Consider the following 18,526-nt stretch of genomic DNA (forward strand, 5'->3'; position numbering starts at 1 on the left):
AGACTTCTCCGGTCGGATTCTTAAGTGGGCGGTCAAGTTGGGACAGTTTGATGTGAAGTTCCAGCCGCGCACTGCCATCAAAGCCCAGACTTTGGCCGACTTCGTCGCCGAATTCTCACCTGGAACCCATCCGGTATGCCCGGTCGATATTACCGCGGCAGATGATGAGGTGCAAGCAAGACCATCTGAGATACAACCAGTTGGTGGAGGTAGCGACGCGGAGTTTGCGTGCACCACTGAAGCACCCTCAGTTTGTACAGTTTTATCACCCAGTAATGCGATGAAGGAGTTGAATATCACCGACCAACCAGCTCTGTCCGGTCTCGCATCACCAAGGGGGGAAAAAATGAAACCACACAGCTCAGAGCCTGCGGCCGGCATAATACCGCAACCTGGTGATTCGCCTACGAACTTGAGCATTGCAGATCAACTTGTTGAGTCCGGTGCCGAATCATCAAGGGTGGCCGAATTGGAACCAATCAACACAGAACTTGAAACTGCACAACCGAGCAGTCGTGATCCCATCGACCTTCAAGCTTCTCAAGACCCCACAGAATGCTGGAAGCTCTTTGTGGGGGAGATGTGGAAACTTTTTGTTGATAAAGCCTCGAACCGTCACGGCGCCGGGCTAGGTATAGTTTTGATATCCCTAGACGAATTGACAATTGAACACTCTATCACCCTTGGCTTTCCAGCATCCAACAACGAGGCTGAGTACGAGGCGCTTTTGGCCGGTCTCAAAAGCGCGCTTCAGATAAAAGCTTCCGAGCTAATGGTGTACAGTGATTCCCAGCTCGTGGTTAACCAAGTCGCTGGGATTTATGAAGCAAAGGATGACAGAATGGCAAAGTACCAAGCTTTGGTCAAGGAACATATCAAGCATTTTCAGGCAATCAGAGTTCAACAGATTGGCCGAGAAGAGAACAACCGAGCTGATGAGTTGGCCGGCCTCGCCTCAATGGTTGATTGCGTATCTCTTAACCCCCTGTTAATTGAATATCTTCCCCGTCCGAGTATTGAAGAAACCGGGCAGACAGAAGTACTCTGCGCCGAGCTAGGTCTTTCCTGGATGGACCCTATCGTCGTTTTTCTCAGAGAACGGACTCTTCCGCCCAACAGGAAGGAAGCACACAAAGTGCGTGTAAATTCAGAGCGGTTTTGGCTCTCTCCTTCGGGCGTTTTGTATAAAAAGTCTTTCACCGGTCCATACCTGAGGTGTGTGCACCCGAGTAGCGTGGAAGCCTTCTTGTATGAAATTCACGAAGGCATATGTGGCAGTCACATAGGGGGCAGGTCCTTGGCCTACCGCGCTATTTCGCAAGGCTATTGGGGGCCATGCATGCAAGCCGACGCCTAGAAATATGTTCGCAAGTGCGAGAAGTGCCAAACGTTTGCGCACCAGATTCACCAGTCGGCCAGAGAACTTCTTCCCCTAACCAGCCCTTGGCCTTTTGCAATGTGGGGATTAGACATAATGGGGCTGCTCCTGACAGCTCCAGGCAACCAAAAGTTCTTCATCGCGGCAACCGACTACTTCACCAAGTGGGTTGAAGCCGAGCCTTTGGCAACAATCAAGGAGAAAGACATGAAGCGGTTCGTCTGGCAGAATGTAGTTACACGGTTCGGCGTCCCTAAAATTTTAATTTCTGACAACGACATTCAGTTTGACGGTCGCCTATTCAGAGGGTTTTGTGAAGATTTGAAGATCGAATTCTACAACTCCACCCCGGCTTACCCACAGTCCAACGGTCAAGTCGAGGCGTCGAATAAGACCATTCTTGACGGACTGAAGAAATGGCTGGAGAAGGCGAAGGGGAAGTGGGCTGAGGAACTCCCCAGCGTCCTCTGGGCATACCGAACAACCCCTCGAAGGTCGATTAGAAAAACACCGTTTGCTTTGGCTTTTGGCATGGAGGCGGTCATTCCATTGGAAGTTTGAATGCCCACTCTCAGAAGTGAAAGTTTTGACCCCGAGCTGAATGCCGAGGCCATTGCTCTAGAGTTGGATCTAGTGGAAGAACGCCAAGAAAAGGCTCTTATCCATGTGGCCGCCTACCAGTAAGAGCTCTCCAGGAAGTACAACAAGACGGTGCACCCCAGACCGTTCAAGGTGGGTGATTGGGTCTTGAGGAAAGTTATGGGTAACACCCTGATACCAGGTGAAGGCAAACTAGGGGCAAATTGGGAAGGACCCTACAAGATCACCGGTCTGGCAGGCAAGGGGGCTTACCACTTGGAGGATCTAGAGGGAAGAGCAATACCCCCGCCATGGAATGCGGCCAACCTAAAACTGTATTATTTCTAAGCTTTTGCTTTCTTTTCTTGTGCAAAGGAATTTTTTGGCTTGCACTTCAGAATGTAACTCTTTTTGTGAATATATAGAAGTAATTTTTCTTTAGCACTTGGACTGTTGTTTTAATCTAAAAACCGAGATGTTTTACTCCGGCTTGAAGAGTTGGTGTTTTGTCCAACTTAGGCCACCCCAACCGAGATGATTTACTCCGGTTGGAAAAGTTGGTGATTTGTTCAAAATTAGTTATTCCCGACCGAAATGGTTTACTCCAGTTGAAGAAGTTGGTGTTTTGTTCAAGTTAATTATTTCTAGCCGAGATGATCTCCTCCGGCTGAAAGGCGTTGCTCTTTTGTTCGACGTAGTTAACCCAACCGAGATGATTTACTCCGGTTGGAAAAGTTGGTGTTTTGCTCAACTTAGGGTTCCCAACCGAGATGATTTACTCCGGTTGGAAGAGTTGGTGTTTTGTCCAACTTCGGATTCCCAACCGAGATGATTTACTCCGGTTGGAAGAGTTGGTGTTTTGTCCAACTTCGGATTCCCAACCGAGATGACTTACTCCGGTTGAAAGAGTTGGTGTTTTTCCCAACTTAGGATTCCCAACCGAGTTGATTTATTCCAGTTGAAAAAGTTGGTGAGTTCAACTTGGGTGTTATGTTCAATTTTACAATTTATACCGAGATGTTTTGCTGAAAAAGGAATTGATGACGACCGTCCAAATACTTGATGAAATCAAAGCTTTTCATTGATAAAAAGTTAATACAAAAGGTGGGGAACTTAGCTCGGTTACATTTACAGAAACAAAAAAAAGAAACCTAAGCTAGGGGAAAGAGATCAAGGAATTCCTCATCAGCCTCCAGGTTAACCGTGGCAGTTGGGTCCTGGACACTGGTCCCAGTCTGGCCGGCCTGCTCCTGTTCGGTTTGGTCCTCTCCTTCAGCGTCGGCCTCGCCCTCTTCTTCAAGTCCTTCCTCGGCCTCAGCTTGCAGCGCGCTGAAGACGTCATTGGCATATGGAATGAGGTAGGTCGGTAAGAAGACAGCTGGTGGAGAGGCAAACACGTCAGTGTCAGGACCCTGACCGAGCTGTTGACAGGCAGCCTTCCATCCAGCCTTGAAGTAAATGTCCTGGGTGGCGAAGACTTGTTTCTTGTAGTTTTCCTCGGCTTCGTTGAAGCCGGCGTTATTGGCGTCCTCGCAGTCTTTTTTCCTGGACTTCTTAAGCGCGTCAAGCTCGGCCTGGAGCCCGTCTTTCTCTTTCTCGGATGCTTCAAGTTGGCCGAGCAGCCTGTTATTGTCAGAATTGGCGGCTTCGAGCGAGGACTTTGCTCGGCCAAGCTCGGTTTGGAGGCTTTCGACTTGGCTGGCAGTATCACTCGCTTCTGCCGAAGTCTGTGGATGCGCTCCATGACCAAGTGCTGCTTTTGGATGGCCTGCAAAATGAGAATTTGATCAGAGAAGAAACCATGCAAACACTTGTGAAAATTGAAGCAGAAGATTGAAATTCTTACCCTGGTCATGAACTTCACGGTGGATTTGACCAGCCGGGTGTCAGGAACATGGTCGCTGCCAACCACATCACTGGGCAGCAGCAGAGCCTTTGAGAGGTCGAAGGCAAGCAAGTGCCCCTTGTCGCCTTTGACCGAAGGATTTGCCGGGATCTCTTTGCCCCGGTGCTTCAGCTACGGCCGCCATATTGGGATGGGGCTGACCGTGACGGCAGGTTGCTCGGTTGTTAGTTCGGCGACGAGCTCGGTAGAGGGATCTACCCGTGGTCTTTTGCCAACCCGGCGTGTTTCTTTGCTAGACTGCCCGGCGGCTGGAGAAGCTAAGGCGACCACGGCGGCACTTGATTGACAGGCAGCCGGGGAGCGGGCGACGACGCTTGGTATCTCAACCGAGGTTGCGGTGAGAAGGTTTTTGATTCGGCTTCTTTTGGCCATTTCTTGTTCGTCTGTCAACCGGATTAAGGGGACGTCAGGAAGGATAGGGTCTGGAGGTGGCGATGGAGCACGGAGGAAGTCTGTTACTTTACTCCAGCGCGGAGCAGAATACCTGTAGGTTGGGGTGTAACCGAGCAAATCGTTGCAATCTCGGTGGCTGTAGCGGAGCACGGTTCGGATGGCCTTAACGTTTGGATATTGATAGTTGGCTTGTAAGGCTTGAATTGCTACGAAATAAATGAGGAAAATGGTTAAGTACAGAATAATGGAGATAGTAAGCTAACCGAGCAAGTTTGCGCGGCTTACATGTGGAACCGAAGTTCTTGCTTACGAACCAGCCCGGTACCTCGGGTGTTTTGTAATTACCAAACACCCAGAAGAAATCGTCGTCGTGCAAATCCTTGTCCGGTGTGCCGGTCACAATTTTCTCTTTGCCCTGCCTGATCTAAAGATAGTAAGCGAGACCATCGCCGGTGTGACCGAGAGTATATTGACGCAATATCTCGACTAAGCCTAAGTTTGTGCCTAACCGGTTGTTAAGTTCGTGCACACCGTTTATTATTCGGTAGGTGTTGGTGGACACTTGAGTGGATGCAAGCCCGGTGCGGCGGAGGAACTCGGTGATCAATGGGTTAAGTGGGAAACGAAGGCCCCCTTCGACGATGGATAGCACGGTGAAGGGGCATTCCTCCCTGCCCCAAGGCGTTGTTTCAATTTCTGCAAGTTCAAGGTGGACATCGGCCGGGATGCCGTACTCCTCCCTGAACGCAGCCATTGCAACTGGAGTATCTACGAGAAATCGAAATTTCCCCATGTAGGACCGGCCAAATTTTCTCGGTTGAGGAGGTTTGGCACTGACTTGTGAACTGTTGGCTGCTCGGTCTTTGAGAGCCTCGGAAGTGGTCAGGGGTCCACTTGGACTCTGCAGGAAAAGGTTGTCAAGTGTAAGAGGAAGCGCGGTCGCGCGGAATGAGCTTGACTTTAGCTCGGTCATAGATTGTGCCAAACCACCTCGGTTTTGAAGGATAGCCAAGGAGCCCGGCCTTAAACCGGACCAGATATTAGCCCGGTCGATCGACCAAACCCTTTGCCTACCCCGGTTTTCACTAAGGTTGGGGCAAACGTTTTATTAGCTCGGTCGGGGTTGTTTTTTGGATCAAACGAAGTCCTGGAGCCCGGACCGCCTCAATTCTTCGAAGTTCATCAGCAAAAATGAAGAACACCATGAGTAGTGGGAGGTTTGGGTTGACTTCTATGTCCTATGTCCTAAGAACTACGTTCTACTGCCCTATTGTCTGAAGTATCAATGAAAATAACAAATAACAAGGGTTGGAGAGCTTACCAATATGGAGCAGTGGCTGCTTCTTCTTCGAGCGCGAGTTCGGGAATGGCAAAGGAAATGCAAGAGCTTTGGGTTACTTGGAATGGTAGTGAGTCAATGAGATCCTCAAGGAAGATGAGGGGGGGATGTTTATAGAGGAAACGAGACCGCCCAAATTCAAATTCTGGCAAAACGGCGGGTTGGCTGCTCGAGAACCAATGGCAGCCCGCCACGTGTCCCCATTTATGGCGACGTCAGAACTGAAGAGACAGGTTAAAAAGTTGAGGAGCCAACCGGGCTACTTTCAAAGAAGAGGACGTCAGCCGAGGAGTATAACCGGGCAAGTTTGCAGACAGTAATGTTCACTAACCCGATCACCATTTAGCATTCTGAAGACCGAAGAAATGTTATCCCGGTCGAAGTGAGTAATCCCAGTCACGCTTTCCCGGACGGAATTAAGGGGCAATTGAGAGGGAGATTTATGATCTGGATTGGGCCATGGTAAGGGCCGAACAGATTTGGGTCAGACTGAGTTGCGCCGTGCAGATTTGGGCCGAACGGGTTTTGGGCCGAGCTGTATTGCCCGGCCTTGGAGGAAGCTGCTCGGTTAAGGCAGCGCATGGATTGACCGAGCTGCAAGGATCCGTGCTTGCGAAGCCGGTCAGGTAAAAAGTCCATCGCCAGGAAAGGCAAGGTTAGACCGAGGCACCTGTTTGCTCGGCAGGTAGGTCGACCGCAGACAAGTGTGAGTAGTCCCGAGCTCGGCTTTGTCGAGATGTCACCGAGTCCAGTCCTCATCTGAGCTTAGCTGTTGGAGTACTTGGGCATGAAACGCAGCATGGAAGACGATGGCCGAGATGATACTGCCCGGTTACCGAGCTCCCAGGAGCATGGGCAGGCAGTTGGGTTAGGTGGTGCTCAGCAAGGTTTATGCTGACAGATGGGATAGCAGTGCCACATGTTGAGAGATCACTGGGAGTAGATTTGGGGTGCAGAAGGTATATAAGCATGACTGCGCCCTCCATACGTGGACAGATGAACATTTGGTGAGACGAACACTTTGTAAGGAACTCCTACACTCAAACACTCTCTCTCTCTATCCCTATGTGTGTCTAATTTGATTATCGGAGGGGTTTTCCGGCCACACACCGCCGGGTAGCTCACCCTCATTGTGCTCTCAGGTGATCGAACAGAAACGGAGCTTGGAAGAAAGGAGTACGGGCTTGCTGAAATATTTGCTCCCCGTACAGTGACTATCGGTTGCGTTAGGTTTTTGGTAAGGGTAGACAAAGACCAGTTGGGCCGACTGACACTATAAAATAAAAGTATATATATGTCATTACGAACACGATCCAACTTGTCATAGGACCTAACCTAGTTATTTCAAGTCCGACTTTAAAGGAATGTCTAAATCCTATGCTCAATCATTTAACCCAATAGATATGAGCTATTAATTTTATTTTATTTTCATCTTCAAATACTATTAAATTATTTAGACCTTTTTGATAATTATTTGAATTTAAATTGAAATACTATTAAATTATTTAGACCTTTTTGATAATTATTTGAATTTAAACATTAATAAAATTAAATTGCGAAATAAATAAATATAATATTTTAAAAAGTATTTTAATTTAAGTTCTAAAAAGAAATATATATTAATATATTATTTATTTATTATTATTTTTTAAAATTTATTTTATAGTTAAAAATTAAAACGAATATTTTATAAATGACTAGATGGATCAAAATATTTATCCAAAGTCTAACTCAAAAATTAAATATTTTCTCTAAATTTTAAAAATATCAAAGTGAATTTGGCGAGTTGGCCGAGTTTTCGGTAGTAAAATTTGAAAGAAGGTAGTTTTTTTGGTCAATCTAGCTAATCATTAGTTCAGCTTTTGGAGGAGTCTCACCAGTAGCCATTGAACACATCATGTGTAACACTTGGGAGCCTCTATTTGCACACCACCAAAACTCTTATCCCACACCATTACTTAGTTCACACCACACACATTTTTTTAAAATATTTTTCTCTCAATTCACACCACCAAATTCCTAAAATACCCTCATCAACCCTTACCCCAAATCATTGTCACTGCCGCCGCTTCCATTGCCTGCTCCGACACCGAAGTTCTAACCTTAACTCTAACCAGCGTCAATTACCCCCTTCTCCTGTCGCCATCATTTCCCTAACCGCTCTTCCCTTTCCCCCGCCACTTCTTCTTTCGCAGCCTCATTTCCTTTGCGTTGCAGCCCTTTCGTCATCGACTCATCCTTTCGTCGCCACTCCTCCCATTTAGTCGCAGAACCCTCCCTCCCCAACTCCCATCTCCTCATCTCAAAACCCTAGTGTCTACTGCCACCACTGCCACCTCTTAATCGTGATCTCTCTCGCCCTCTCGCGATCTGTCTTTGTCTCTCTCTATGATGGATAAAGGCTTGAGATGGAGGTAGAAATTGATCGTGATGGCGGATCTGGGCGACGGGGTTGACTGCGACGGCTAGGGTAGAGGCGAGGCTGTTAGCAGTGGCGAAGAGAGGGTAAGGTTGTTTGGAGTCATCAGTGGCTAGAGAAGGGGGTTGCGGCGGTGGTTAGAGGTTGGCTGTGGCGAGAGGTAAGGACTGCATTAGGGAGGTGTTGCAAGGGTTGGAGATGGCATAGTCGACGCAGGCACCTACTAGGGTTTGAATGGATGAATATTTGTCCTCTTTGATAATTTTCTTGAATGGCAAATTCGTAATTAAAAAAATTAAAAATTGGTTTGGGATGAGAGTTTTTGTGGTGTACAAATAGAGGCTCTGTAACGCTCATACCCTCTCACAAAATTTATGAATTTATCATATGAATTGACAATAATGCCCCTAGCCCTAGTAGTTGGGTCTCAAAATTAGGGGTGTGCGCGGTGCGATTCGGGCGGTTTGAGAGGAAAATTGCAAACCGAATGGCGGGTTAGCGGATTGAAAAATTGCGGTTTGGGCGATTTTTAGCAGATTAGCAGATTGAAGAATATTCTAACTAATTATCATACATTTGCATAATATATAACACTAATTTGTATAATATTTTTTAGATATATAACACAAAGTAATTTTACATAATATGTTCTATATATATAACCACTAATTTGTAATAAATTTCATATCTTAAATCTCTCTCACACTCTTTTTTTGTATTGATATTTCATTAGAAGTTAAAAAATATATATGTATTAACTATAGCGGAGCGGAGCGGTTCGGTTAACGGATTAGAAATTTTAAAGTCTAAACCGCGGTTAGCGGTTAGAGCGGTGCGGATTGATGCGGGTCGGTGCAGTTTTAGCGGATTGGGCGGTATGTTGCACAGTCCTACTCAAAATTGTGTAATCTTCCAACTACAACAAAACGATATTGCTCCCGCCTCCCTACTGTCTCATTCCATTTTTGATCTCTCTCCATCTCAAAAAAGTATTAAATAGTTCTCGAGTAACACACGTCATATTTTTTTACCAATCATCATTTACCATCTTAATGTAAAACAAAATCACATATTCTTTTACTCTATATTTGGATTGAGTGATTTGGAGAGAAAAGAAAAGAAATTGAGTGATATGTATTTCTCTTATTTGTTTAGATAACCTAAGTAGAGAAAAATGAGAAAAAATTGAGAGAAATGGAGAGAAATTCATTTCTCTGATAAGCCTCATTTTCAATTTTCGCAAAAGTGAAGAGATTGGGAGAGAAAAGAAACCACTATTTTCATAATACCAATTTTGTCCCTATAAAAATAAAAGAAATAAAATGATTGAAAATATAAAAAGATTATTTTGGTAATATAACATAAAATAATTTCTTTTATTTTCTTTTAATGAAATCTAATCAAACAAAAATGAGAGAAATCGCAATCATTTCTTTTCTTTTATTTCTTCTTTATCCAAACAAAAAGGAGAGAAATTACAATTATTATTTTTTTTTTCTCTTATTACTTAAGTAATCTTTTCTTTTCTTTTCTTTCATAGGTTCCAAACGTAGTGTTATATTTTTTAATCACTTAATGTGAAATTATAATATTTTACATTCTCTATTAGTCATAACTTCATAAGATTATGGGCGTGTTTCTGGAATAACCAATGATCACCCTTCTCTTTCTCTTCAATCCAAGTGGTCCACGATTCTTGACCTGCACCCTCGGCCATGGCTTCCAAGTTCTTGACATCCTTTCCTCTATTGCCCCATGTCTTCAAAACCTCTCGATTTCGTTGTTTTCTGCTCTCTATTTGTAAGATAACGCCTTCTGCAGCGATCACAATGAAGATAACTTGTTGGGTCGTGGTCTTTTCGATCTTTCTCTGCTTATTCACATGTGGGTCGTTCTCATTTGATGTTTCTCGTAAAGGGTAAGCGATTTCTTGATACATAAGTAAATGTAGAAGTGTGCGCGCGTTTTGAATTTCAATTCATGTATGCGTTCATGTCGCTTTAGAATCAATTGGGTTTGCTTTGAAATCCTTGACTTGGGTTCATTATGTTTCGTGACGATCTTGATGATGCATTGTGTGGTGTTGTTAGAAGTTGTATAAGAGTAGAGTATTTATTGCTGCTTCTCTGTTAGATTTGTGATTTTGATTTGTTTAGTTAAGCAATATTGGTAATTGGTAAGTGGTGATGAGTTCCATTTATTTAGGATTTAGCTTTACTCTTAGAACTGGACTACTTCAAACTTTGATGAGATATTTATGCTATGGATGATACGAGACAATGGTGATTACATTTTTGTACTGTATTAACCTTTTTAATATGAATGGATATTTATGGTTTAATGCACCCAGTTGATTTTTTTATTTTTTATTTTTAGCAGGATTCCATTAATACCACGTTAAATTGTTTACCTATAGCTTTACATATGTCGCAACTTGTAAAATATGTATTCTATTTTTAGATTGTTTTGAGTGTATAGCAAGTAGACAGCAGTATCTCGCCTTGCAAGAATCAGGGCATTAACCATTGGATGCTTCTCTACTCTTATGATTTGTCATGTATCATTATGCCACCGTGGAGATTTGCAGCCTTGCGATCATTGATGCTTGTTTACCCTTTTTATTTTATCTTGCAGGTTTCCTATTGTAGAAACTGATCCTGATCATACAAAACTTCACACTACAAGGGAAGGTTTGGGGGCAATTAAGAGAATAAACAACCCTATTGCTGCTGTTTTTGTATGCTTGAGATTGATTTCTAAATATTTGTTAGTTTCAATTTATCTGCCACTTGACGAATTCAGAAAGATATTTAAAATTTAGGATAGTAAGTGATGCGTCCTTTTAGAGAGGAGGTGGCTTTCTTGTGGAAGCAATTGCGAACATCTCTCCTCTTCTCTTAGTGTGCACAGTTTGCGCGCACGCCTCCTTAGCCACATCTCTCTTTCTTAGTTTCACACTGGCCTAATGAATGAAAATCAGTCTTTTAGTATTGTGTGATAACCACATTGGAAATTGAAATTCTTATTCAGAGACGTTTTATACTATCTTGTTCTTGTGTATTGGAGTATTGAATGTCATTGATTCGTTGGGCATGTCTTGCAATTATTCATCTCTATAATTATTTGTGCATGTCAAGCCCTCAGTGAAACAACCTTTTTTACCTTATAAAATTTTAATTTTTCCAGTCCTGCTCTTATTTTCTTTTAACTCCATTTTTATGGCTGTTTTATTAGGTGATTGGTCCTTACCTTTGTTTAAAATCATTTCTGCTTGATCAACTTCTCTCCCTTTCTTGTTATGAAGGTGCAGCCTGTGCTACCATTGGTTTAGTTATTGCCACCAACATCTTTGCATAAGTTGATTTTTCTAACAATTATTAAGCTTTGTAGTTTGATGTCTTAGCAGGATTTGGTGTTGGGCACATGCGTGACACAAAAAAAAAAAAAAAAAGCTAGATGCAGACCGTAATGAGGTGGATTTAAGCAACCATCCATTTACAGATATTACTTACAGGTATTTTGTTATTTTTTACAGGGATATGAGAACGGGGAACCCTGCTAGAATTGGATATTGATGGAGTAAAAAATTCTGTTTTATACCTTGATACTGAGGGATTTGAAAGTATTGGGAAGTCAAATATATGATGACCAGTGATCTAACTAGTTGGTATTTAATCTGCCTCTGATGGCTGTAGGTATTTGTTGGTTCTCCTTTCTGATGGCTGCCTTGCAGCATTTTCGCTCTGGCAACAGTATTGAGTTCTGTGCTTATCTATAACCTGCCTGAGACAGTTGTTACCCTGCCTGTAACTCTCTCTCTCGCTCTCTCGCTCTCTCTCTGATTCTCTCTTTATTTGGAGCACATAACATGGACTGCCAAAACTTGGAATTTTAGTATAGTGAAGAAAGTTTTGGTAAAACAGAAACAAACTATGAAATATATTATCATTGACTATGGGTTTTTATCAAACTTAAGGATAGGAGCTACTTTGGGTATGGAACACCCTGGATTAAGGAACTGAATGTAGTATTCAATCTACTGAGTTCTTATTGTGCTGGAATTAAGTTTAAGGTTAAAATTCATGCTTTTTAGAGTTTGGGGTCTTGAGTTCAACTCCTTGTAGCAACAATTTTTAATTATCAAAAAAAAAAAGTTTAGGGTTCTTTTTTTGAAATAACTCTGGAGATTCTCAAGGATTTGATTCTTTTTGTGTATCCAGCATGTGGGGTCAGCTTTACTTCTTATCGAATGAGTTTCGTGTAATAGGTAGAAGGCTGTAAAAGTGTACAAAAATACGTTGAAATGAAATCTGAAGAAATAAGCAGGTTGTACTGATGAAATTTTCGTACTAGTTCTTCATTATTTTTCTTAGTATCTTTGATTAACCGTCATTCACTTGATAGTTGTGGGTACTTGTATCAAGCTCGATATGTGGTAAGTCCTACAGGTGCCACATCACCAAAACCCCACCCACGTGGTAGACCAATAAGGCACCACGTCGGGCATGTCGTATGTTTGCTACATGGCGAGCCCTACGGGCGTCGTATGCCAAGGCAGCCAAGACTATATGCTTAGCCTAAGCGGGAGCATACATATAAGCCCAAATATATCTAGATATGAAGAGCCCTGCAACAGGCAGCACCATGGCCCCAGGGCCCATGGTCCTTCATACCTCGCTCCAAGGCCAAACAACAATACAATCAGCTCTCAGCTCACTTGGACTTGGATTGATAAACAATGGCTCTGCTAAACATTGAGATAGGCCTGCGGCCCAACCTCCTACTTGGTCGCCTAGAGGCGAGCCCCTGGCTCTCTTAAACACTAAGGTGGGCCCTGGCCCATTTATCTACTTGGATGCCTAGGTTGGGAGCAGGACCCAGGCACTACTGCTCGGGATCATCAGAGGATACTGGACTGGCGGCTGAGGTCATGGGATCGTTGAGATGTTTGTCTTCTTGCTAAGACAACTCCATCTCGACCAGGCTTGGAGAAGAGGCAATAATGACCTTACGTTCATGTCATCCGATGTATATACGAAACGTTACTTTCTGCCTGCCATGAAACATTGCTCTCTGCCTGCCGTCAAACCACAGACGACAGAAGGGCTTATATCACTTCTGGCAGAGTTGAGGAGAACGAGCCACCTGTCCAACAGTTTGCTTAGGCTCCAATACTCCTATGGCCTATATAACGTATCGTATATGCAGCGAGACACAACAACAACAATACAACCAAGTCTCATGCTTAGACACCCTATCATACTTTACATTAGTGTTCAAAGGTCTATCACTGCCAACCTCTCCCTCTCCAAGCTTGCCTTGACCTCCTCCTCTCCACCTCCGGTGATCTCAGGCCATTGAAGTGCCTGTCATCTTCTCGGACTACCTCTAACCACACCTCTCACCCACATTATACTCTGCTGGGGAAGAGTGGTGCTCGCTTCACATGGCGCCCAAAAAGAACACTGGAACGGGAATAGCGACATCCCAAGGTGGCGGTAGGGAGACTCTGGCAGAGACCTCGGAACACAATTCCGGCGGCTCTCCAGAAGAACAATCCTCCTAACCGGTCATAGCAGACCAACTACGTGCGTTGACTGAGAGCGTCACTTCTCTTCAACAGAACCAACAACTCTTAATGGATGCCCTACTAGCCTTACAAAGGGCACCTACAATTCCATCGTCGTCCAACCCTCTTTCAGCATCACAAAATGGTGCTCCGCTATTAGCCCAGAATAGCTCGGAGGCCAACCTCGCTACTTCTCTTCAACAGAACCAACAACTCTTAATGGATGCCCTACTAGACTTACAAAGGGCACCTACAGTTCCATCGTCGTCCAACCCTCTTTCAGCATCACAAAATGGTGCTCCGCCATTAGCCCAGAATGGCTCGGAGGCCAACCTCGCTACGCAAAACAACTTGCAAACCCAAACGGGACGACAAACGGTCACCCCGCTCCCTCCGTCAGCCCCCAGCCAAATACCCCCACCGCAAATTGGATTCGTTAGCGGAGCTCCTGCCGCAATGACTTCCACTAGCTCTCTTGCTCTCCCGGTGGATCAGAACCCTTCCCAGCCATTAACATTGGAAGTAGTAAAAGAACACATACACAGTCTACTTCAGACAAACAAAGGCCACATCCCTGCCTCCCCAGAATTGGACCTCCGTCCCCTTTACCCTATTCACATCGCGAGTCTTCCATATCCGGCGGGATATACAATACCCAAGTTTGTTCGCTTCGACGGACGAAAAGGGAACGCCATGGAGCATGTTTCACGCTTTCTTGACGCCCTTGGAGCCCACCGAGAGGACCGAAACCTCTGCATGAGGGAATTCTCCAAATCCCTCACAGATCAAGCATTCTCGTGGTATGCTAACCTCGGTGCTGGCTCTATTTCTTCATGGGAAGACTTGGTAAAAAAGTTGCTGGAAATTTGTGTTAATGTATATAATAAGATAGTGGCATGTCTAGAATATGATAGTGGTGTTGGTGGTAGATAGTGGCATGTCTAGAATATGATAGTGGTGTTGGTGGTAGATAGTGGCATGTATATAATATGATAGTGGTAGATAGTGGTAATATATAATATGTAAGTGGCATATAATGGGTTATAATGATGTTTGTAATATCTCCTATATAAGGAGTGTCATTTGGTCTTGTAAGATAAGAAGTTTTGAATATAACAGAAATATATTCCTTTTTCCTCATATTTTCGGAGTTCTTCTTCCTCATATTTTCTAAGTTGGTATCAGAGCAACAAAAAACACAGCAGCCCTAAAACCGTCATAGCCATGTCGGAAGTCACGTCCGAAACCACTTCAACCCCTGCCGCCGCCATTCCGGTGAAAACGCCCAACTCTCACTCTGTCCAAATCACCACCATCCGCCTAAATGGTGATAATTTTCTCCGCTGGTCACAATCTGTCCGGATGTATATCCGTGGGCAAGGAAAGATCGGTTACATCACTGGTGACAAGCAGGCTCCTGCTGTTAATGATCCGCTGTTCGACAGTTGGGACGCTGAAAACTCCATGGTTATGACATGGTTGGTCAATTCCATGGAGGAGGATATAAGCTCTAATTACATGTGCTATACTACTGCGCAAGAATTGTGGGATAATGTTAGTCAGATGTATTCTGACCTAGGAAATCAATCTCAAGTTTTTGAATTAACTTTGAAGTTGGGAGAGATTCGTCAAGGAGATGATTCCGTCACCAAATATTTCAATTCGTTGAAAAGGTTGCGGCAGGATCTTGACATCTTCAACACATACGAATGAAAATCGGTTGACGACTGCAACCACCACAAGAAAACTGTGGAAGACAGCCGTATTTATAAGTTTCTTGCCGGCCTCAACATTGAGTTCGATGATGTGCGAGGAAGAATTATTGGCAGACCTCCTCTCCCATCCATTGGCGAAGTATTTGCCGAAGTCAGAAGGGAAGAGAGCCGAAGAAGCGTCATGCTTAAGAAAAAAGGTACTGGTGAATCAATTGAAATTTCTACTTTAATTAGCGATGCTGCGGCCAACAAGGCTGCAAATTACCAGCGCAGGTTTGATGATAAGCCACGGGTCTGGTGTGATTTTTGCAACAAGCCTCGCCATACACGCGAAACGTGTTGGAAGATCCATGGCAAACCTGTCAACTGGAAAAGCAGCAAACAATGAGAGAAGAATCGTGGCTTTCCTACCGCTAATGAAGCCGATTCAGGTCCCTTCAACAAAGAGCAGATTGATCAACTCTTAAAGCTGATAAAATCCAACTCCTCATCCGGTACTCCTAGTGTTTTGTTGGCACAAACAGGTAGAAATCCTAAAGCCTTCTCTTGCCTAACCTTCTCTCCGTGGATCATAGATTCCGGTGCCTCCGATCACATGACTAGTTTTTCCCATTTATTTAGTACCTATTTCCCTTGTTCTGGTCATGACAAAATCAGAATAGTCGATGGTAGTTTTTTACCTATTGCAGGAAAAGGATTTATTAAACTAACTGAGAAAATTAATCTCAATGCTGTTCTTCACGTCCTCAACTTAGCCTGTAACCTTTTATCTGTCAGTAAACTATCTAAGGATTCTAATTGTCGAATTACATTTTTTGAATCCCATTGTGAATTTCAGGACCAGAACTCGGGGATGATGATTGGGCGTGCTAGGATGCTTGAAGGTCTTTACTACTTTGATGAAGTACCTGTTAGTAATAAAAAAGCTCAGAGCTTTAATAGTACTAGTTCAATCTCTGTTCGAGAAAAAATAATGCTATGGCACTATAGGCTAGGACATCCTAGTTTTCTTTATCTGAAACATTTATTTCCAGAATTATTTAAAGGGATTGATTGTTCTTCTTTTCATTGTGAAAGTTGCATTTTTGCAAAAATTTCATCGCTCTACTTATTTGCCAAAACCTTACCAGGCTTCCAAACCTTTTTATTTGATTCATAGTGATGTTTGGGGCCCTTCTAAAATCACTACTCCTTCTGGTAAAAGATTGTTTGTTACATTTATTGATGACCATACCCGCTTATGTTGGATTTATTTGATGAATAAAAAATCTGACGTGAAAAATTTATTCACAAATTTTTACAATATGATTGAAAACCAATTTCAAACCAAAATTGGTATTTTACATTCTGATAATGGAACAGAATATTTCAATGAGCAGTTGGGTGAGTTTTTGGAAAAAAATGGGATTTTTCATCAATCTACATGTCGGGATACCCCTCAACAAAATGGCATTGCAGAACGAAAAAATAAACATCTACTTGAAGTAGCACGTGCTATAATGTTTTACATGCATGTTCCTAAATATTTATGGGGTGAAGCAATTTTAACAGCCTCTTATTTGATAAACAGGATGCCTACAAAGGTGTTAACATACAAAACACCTTTTGATTGTCTCAAAACTTTTTTTCCTGACACGAGGTTGTTTTCTGATTTACCCGCCAAAGTTTTTGGATGTACTGCCTATGTTCATGTTCCCAGTCAATTTCGTTCAAAACTTGACCCCCGTGCTATAAAATGTGTTTTTTTGGGTTATTCCTCAAACAAAAAGGGGTATAAGTGTTTCGATCCTCAAACCAAGAAATTTCATGTGAGTATGGATGTGTCATTTGTGGAAACAAAATCCTATTTCCCCAACACTTCTCTTCAGGGGGAGACAAGTGGAGTAGAAGACCGTTTTTGGGATATTTCTATCCCGCTCCCCAATGTCATTTATCCTACACAAAAACCACATCTGTCTGATAATGATCACTTAGGAGAACCAAGTTCTATGGTGCCTAGTCAAGAAGATTCTTGTTTAGGGGGAGAAGTACTACAAAATGATCTAAATCCTGAGCTTCAGGTTTATACTAGGAAGCGATTTCATCTGAGGAATATTGACCCAAATGTCCATCCTAATGACCCGAATGTCCACCCGAGTTCTGGCATCGAAATTTTAGGTAATCCTATTCCTTCTTTTTCCGACCTTGATGTTCCTATAGCAATTAGGAAAGGTGTCCGAAATTGCATTAAACATCCTATTGCAAATTACCTCTCCTATCAACGACTGTCTAAAAACCATAGAGCTTTCACATCTAGGATTTCACACTTGTTTGTTCCAAGGAATATACAGGAAGCATTGGATGATCCGAATTGGAAATTAGCAGTCATGGAGGAGATGAATGCTTTAAGGAGAAGTGGTACTTGGAAGATAGTTGATCTACCCAAAGACAAGAAAACAGTTGGGTGTAAATGGGTGTTTACGATAAAATGTAACGCAGATGGAAGCATTGAGAGATACAAGGCGAGACTGGTGGCTAAAGGCTTCACTCAAACTTATGGGATCGACTATCAGGAGACGTTTACTCCTGTTGCTAAAATAAATTCCATCAGAGTACTGTTATCTCTTGCAGTAAATTCAGATTGGCCTCTACATCAACTTGATATTAAAAATGCATTTCTCAATGGTGATCTTGAAGAGGAGGTGTTCATGAGCCTACCGCCGGGATTTGAGTAGAGACTTGGAAGCGACAGAGTATGCAGATTGAACAAGTCATTATACGGACTCAAACAATCACCAAGAGCGTGATTTGAACGCTTTGGGAAGGCAGTTATCAGTTGTGGCTTCTCGCAGAGTCAAGCAGATCACACAATATTTTATAAACATTCAAAAGACAGTAAAATTGCAATTTTGATTGTTTATGTTGATGACATCATTTTAACTGGTAATGATGAAGCAGAGTTAGCAGCCCTCAAAGAGAAACTCGCAAAAGAATTTCACATTAAGGATCTGGGAGCCCTCAAGTATTTCCTCGGAATGGAATTTGCAAGATCCAAGGAAGGTATATTCGTTAATCAGAGAAAATATGTTCTTGATCTCCTTGGAGAAACAGGTATGCTTGGTTGTAAGATGGTGGAGACTCCGATCGAGCCTAACTTGAAGTTACAAGCTGCTAAGGCTGAAGAAGTCAAAGAGAGGGAACAATATCAGCGACTTGTAGGGAAATTGATTTACTTGTCTCATACGCGGC

At 43.2% G+C, this 18,526-nt stretch overlaps 1 long non-coding RNA gene across 1 annotated transcript in view; it reads left to right on the forward strand.

Annotated features, from left to right (window-relative positions):
* Positions 1-9,575: 9,575 nt before the first annotated feature.
* The window catches only part of LOC114262166 (uncharacterized), a 39,800-nt gene continuing 30,849 nt past the window's right edge, over positions 9,576-18,526 (forward strand). Inside the window, exons 1-3 of the long non-coding RNA XR_014350242.1 lie at positions 9,576-9,932; positions 10,649-11,318; positions 11,421-11,528. This is a non-coding gene — a long non-coding RNA (uncharacterized LOC114262166). The remainder of the gene's footprint in view (positions 9,933-10,648; positions 11,319-11,420; positions 11,529-18,526) is intronic.

This window comes from Camellia sinensis, chromosome 14 (genome assembly GCF_055761805.1).
Source record: "Camellia sinensis isolate YWXY chromosome 14, ASM5576180v1, whole genome shotgun sequence".
Classification (NCBI taxonomy): domain Eukaryota; kingdom Viridiplantae; phylum Streptophyta; class Magnoliopsida; order Ericales; family Theaceae; genus Camellia; species Camellia sinensis.